Source organism: Ischnura elegans, chromosome 1 (genome assembly GCF_921293095.1).
Source record: "Ischnura elegans chromosome 1, ioIscEleg1.1, whole genome shotgun sequence".
Classification (NCBI taxonomy): Eukaryota; Metazoa; Arthropoda; class Insecta; order Odonata; family Coenagrionidae; genus Ischnura; species Ischnura elegans.
Genome location: NC_060246.1, coordinates 37,565,743 through 37,571,742, shown reverse-complemented (window position 1 = coordinate 37,571,742; position 6,000 = coordinate 37,565,743).

The window sequence follows — 6,000 nt, the reverse complement described above, 5'->3', positions numbered from 1 at the left end:
GCTTCAGCCGTTCATCTATTCAGTAGTTCAGTGGTCGTCATAAGAAACGTGAACGGTTACGTTTATGGCAGGCGATGAATGAATTTTCTATGCAACTTACTTTGGCTTCGCTCATAAAAATATCTGCTGTGGCTTCATGCTGTACTTTTTGATGCATTTTATGGCAGCCCTAATTTTTCTTCACAGGTTGTTTTTTTATTTTTGCTTTAATTATTAAAAAAGTCCCGCATATTTTTCAGTGTTCAAGATGATTTTTGTCTTTCTGCGGTTCAAAAATGCTGCAGCCCTACTTTTATTAAAGTTCTGATCAGACCATTACAATCATTTTACCAATTTAATCCTAATAAGGAGTTCTTTCACGGAACCTTCGTAAAACTTCGAAGCCATGTATTTTCCTCAAATGTATGTAGTTCTCTCGTCACCTCACACTACTGATGCATTGATTTCTTGATCTCTTTGCAGGCTTCTGCGACGCATTCTACAATTTATAGACCTCTCAAATACTTATTGCGTGATATTGAGGGATTTCAAAATAATTATCATCCCTTCCCTGTGAGGATGCTATTAATCTAATAGTAAAATCTGATCCAGCTTTTCTTATATATTAAATACCGGAAGAGAACTCATTAGGTTGTGTGTGCGCGTTAATGAAGAGGTGTTTGTGATTAATGTGAATATTTGAGTTTCTTTTCATTGAAACTTAGAATGGAATAACTTATTTTGACCTTTTTCAAAGTTTTTGGCATGCATGGTTTGCATTATAGCAATGGTGTTCCTGTAAGTACATATTTCGAAAATGGATGTTTCGTGTTCTAATCCATGGAATGGAGTTACAAGTTTTGCGTAAAACGTAAGCAATTTTTAATTTTTTACGCTATCACTCATCAGTGTTTTGATTGCATGTCGAAAATGAAAGTCATATCATTACTAAAAATTGAAAGATTACCGTAAATGATTCCCGGTAGAAATGATTCTTTCAAAGTTCAGAGTCCTAAAGCACGCCACCAGTTGAAATTGTCTTATGCAACCCAGATCAGGTTATTACTGTACACTTGACACTTAGTTAATTCGAGCCATTTGAGGAGTAATTGCTAGGAGGTCATTTATTTTCAGAAGTTTCGTCATTAGTTTCGCTGGTCCATCGCGATGGAGCCCTTGTCATCTCTCTTTTCCATTCCCCTCGGTATTTGTCTGCTCTTTTCTCCTCTTTCACTTGAAGTATCAAATAATTGGCTTGCTTTTCCGTCCAACTCTTATTTTTTTAACATTATTAAGTATTTTGCATTCTTCGAAACTCAAACTGCCGGCAAACACCATATCTTAATCAATATGTCAGACATATGATATAGTTTCTTAATATCATTGATAACAATATTGTTCGTATTCTTCTATTATGAGATTGGGTCATGCTACGAATGATCTGAAAGTTTCCGTACGAAACCCTATCACATTATGTGATGAAAAAACAAGCGAAAAATTGTGCATTCACTACGAATGAAAAATAAGCGCTTAACAATGACATCGTACTATATAAATGGCGTCTTTTTTTATGGAATGAGTTCCAACAAGCTCCAATGATAACCAATATAATGACTAAGGTTCATTAATATCAAGTTTTACTCTTCACACTCATGAAGTGCTACTGATATTTATGTATTTTTAATGTATTTGCGACTAATATTCACATTATTGATGCGGACGTCTTCATCAACGTTTTTTTACTGTTTTAAGAATATTTGTGGTATATCTGTCTATGCCAAACATTTCATTCATAGAAGATTCCTGGAAAAATAATTTTGTTTTAAATATTTGCGCACAGTGGCATGAAGTCGACAGAGTGATTCCCTCGACTTAAATTCGTAGTTTTTGGAGTCCCTTTCGAGTTTCCAACTTCTTGATCTCTTCCTTTATCCGTAAGCTTATCGATCCTATGTTTCACTTCTATTCCTTATGCCGTCGTCTTTACGGCATTACTCTTAATTTTTTTTTCGTCGCGCGTTGAAATCTCCCCAACTTCATTAGGACATGGAAGGGTTGGTGCTTTGCTGGTGCTGCAATGAAATGGGGTGTTTGGAAGGTAACGCGCTGGTGATTGCTAGTTCCGCTTCGAATGTCTTCTTCACCATCATCCCATAGTAATTGCGAAGCTCCTGGCACCTATAAGTGATTGTCAACCGCTGCAGTTTTCAACGGATCTGTCGTTCAAAGTTGCATTCCCCCCCTTTTCGTGTCCATCCTCCGGGAATCGTCACTTAACGGTCTTTGCGCCTTCGCTGCCGCGCGTCGTCCTTATTCCAGCGTCGGATTATTGACGCCTCCCAACCCTGTCCGTTCCCCTCCCACCACTCGGGGAGAACCGTGCGAACCTGCGGTATAGGAAATGACGAAGTGTCTTCTACCTCTTGCGAAGACTGAAACTCTTCCTGCTTCGAAACAGCATCTTATATTTCACCCATTTCATCCTGCTTACCCCTTCAACTTCGTCTCTCTCAGAAGAGAGAAAAATCTGTGGTGTCTCAGCATCCACGGGGATTGCAAGCCCAGCAACGAGCTTAATTAGCCCTTGGCACTGCACCTTTTCTTGTTGACCTGTTTTGCCCGTGGGAGAATCTCTGTGCGATACTCATTAGGTTGGAGCCGCAGAATTTCCCGTTGACAAGTACGTTTTTCCCGTTAAAACTGTCGTATGCTTTCGAGATCATCTTTAAGCTGATGAGCCTTTTCCGCTCGAAACCGCTGCATGCATCAGTCGCTTTTGGTGGCATACCTTCATGAGATTCATTACGTTCTCATTTCTGGTGAGCGTTCTTTTCTGGAAATGATGAAAAAGAGGTATTCACCATGTGGCATATTTAAGAGCATTTTGAAGGTGGTGCATTATTTGACATGATTATTATTTTTAATACAGTTTTGTAAGCGCGAAAGATACACTGATGGGTTGGGCTGATGTGTCTCTCCCTTCACAGATGTTCTCGGCCGCGACTGTGTGCGTGCGTAATCCTGTCTTACCACGCCCCTTGCCCCTCTACACCTTGCCACTCTTCACCGGGACTCAGTGCGGGACCCGGGATTCCCCTGAATTAATCTCCGACCTCCAAAATCTTGGCTCGGGCCCCGAAATCGTGAAAAATAATGGCCGAGCCTCTCTTTTTACGTTTCCATCTCCCCTCCCCATTCTGATATTGTTCAAGGACCCATATCGCCTTCACACTTTTCTAAAGTACCTTAAAAGTCGTGCTATTTTTCCTCTTCATATTCGCAGATTCATTGAATTTACGCTTTTATCTTTCGATTCCCCCTATTTGCGTGGCGAGCCTCATATTTTCCTTGAGAGGAGAGCGGTCATCCGTGCTGCGGTTTGGAAAAAAAGTATCTGCTCGAATTCCATTAATACAGTGAAGTTAGTGTGTGGGTCATTCAAATCTACTCGCATTGCCATATCTTACAATACTAGCAGCGCAGCTACAGCTAACTCGCTTCGGGCTTCGTTGCATTAAAAAAAAAAATGAAACATTAATACCCATTAAAAGTCAGCCTGAATTGATTTGTGAAGTAAAAATGCACATTTTTCTTGACTGAAGGATAAAATGGCAGAATGCTTTGTTGCATATTTAAACTCTTTTCGGTAGAAAGGGAGCGAGGCGTTTATATTTTCAAGTTATTTTTTAGGTACATCAAAAAAGATAACTGCGCGATGAATAAAAAATAAATCCATTGGTTAATATTTTGACAATGGCTTTTACCGGACTTTCCTGTTTTGACATTTTATCATTCATGAGGATAAAGAAACTTACGTACGTTGCTGAACCAGTTAATGCTCTTAATTTATGATTTATCATATTAAATTATTTGAGAATTTAGAAAAGATATTTTAGGCCTGGTTGTACCAAGCTCTAACTCCATTGTACCAATCTCCGACTGCAGTCCATGTTAACTCCATTATTACAAACATCATCATTATTACCGGATTTAGTTGATATTGCGTAATATTTCCGATTGGCTTTAGAATTGAGTGGAAGAAATGCTGATTGATTCAGTTTCGGTTGACGGCCGGGCAGCTCTTTTATTGATCAGACCGAATCACTTTCGTGGTGTTTCTTCCACAGAGCGGTTCCAAGTTCTAATTGTCTTCAGTACTTTTTTATCATTTGCATCTCACTTTGTGGTTGATTGTCTCTCTATCAAACTGTCGGCATTCTTTTAATCTCCTTCCTCCTGGAGTTGTAAAATTAATACAGCAGTTGGAAAAATCACTGGCTATGTAAAATTTTAAGGCGGAAAAGTGATTCAAATAAAGCCTGTTTCAATTACCTGGAGAAACATTTGTGGCAGAAGTCCGTCTTATGCGCAAAGTCCGATTTATATTTTCGAGAAAGTTAATCTCTATTTTATTTTGGATATAGTGATTCCTTCACAATTTGTATTTGAGAAATGATTGTGAAGTTGTGGGCTTTGAATTAGAGTGCCGGCTTTTGTTTTTGAATCCATTTCTCGCGTACACCCGCCTAGTTTGCAGAGTGATTGCTCAGCTGAGTGTGCCCAGTGAATCCCAATGCTAATGAAGCTAGCTAGCTATCTCTGTCGGATTGTTCAGAATTGGCGGGGATGGATTCATGCGTCTATCCGTATGGAATAGACGGACGCCACGTGTCTCGCCAAAGTCTCCGCAGCTTACGCACCTCCTGTATGCTCGATTATGCATAATTTTGCACTCGGCTGCAAGTGATACCCGATGCTTTCGAGGATCACGTCCGGTTTGCTCGCTCGGATTTTGCAGCGAGTTTGCGTTATCAACATCCGCCCAGTGATCGTCCACACACAACGTGATACCCTTACTAACTGCTCGTAGAACGCCTCCACCATGTAACTACTGACAGTTGCAGCAAACGTGCTGCTGCTGCGTTCTTCCACCTAAGTGAAGGAAGCTTGCACCAGCATATTGGCATCTGTTTGTCACCCTACTCACGTGGAAAGTAGGCTCCTGCAGTAATTATTTATTTCCTTACTTCGCCAATTTTATTGTAGGTAAACGTGAAAAGCGTATTCGGAAACTATGAAAATTCCCGTTTTGTCATTGATATATTTTTCATTATATGTACAAGCAAAAGAATGGTATGACAAGAACTCTTCTAAGAATGCAAACTTGCCCTGCAGTTTCCTATTTCGCCATTTTTTTAGACTCTCGTGCCGATGGCTGTAGTAAATTACCTTTTGTGAAAAAGTTGTCTAAAATGTAAGCCCGCGGATTAATTCTCCGGTATTATAGTGACCGCGCTCATGATAGGATATTCTAAGTTGTAAAATTCGTGTTGCATTTATCCTAACTCTTTTCATTTTTTTTATTGTAATTAGTATGCGCCTTATATTCCTATCGTACTTTCAAGGTTTTACTCAAGGTATCTCCTGCGGAATCTCCCCTGTTGACTCAACTGATGGATATCTAACATGAGGTACGAGGCCCATCTTCTTTCCTCCCAATTTCGTTTGTGCGAAACTGTCCGTGGGCCCACCGCCAAAGAGCCATCCCGGATCTTCCTTTCCTTTCAAGATGCGTAAGGTACTAGGGTACATTTCATCGGTCACCCAAGCGGTACCCGGGTTTCGAGACAGGTACTGCGGTCCATATGACCTCGTTTGGATACTGTAGTAGCTGGACGAATACGTAGAAGAGTAGACCGATATCTTCCAACCTGCCGGATGCCACAGTGCTTCTGTATCCATTTATCCGACTGGGTATGGTAAACTTGGGGTACTTTGATCTGATAGGGTTATTTCAGCCCAACGTGAAAAACAGGCAATGCCGAAAGTGAGTGAGTGGTAAAAATGATGTGCTTATTAGTCTCCTACTAATTAAAGCCGGCCTCAGGGGCGGCGGGGTAGTGTCATCGCCTGCTTTTCGAATATTGTCTGGGTCCTTCTTGGGCTTGGATGCTTGTGTAAGTACAAAAAGTTGAATGTACAAATCGATAGTGTTATCTAAATTTCTGCTCTCTAGAAAAG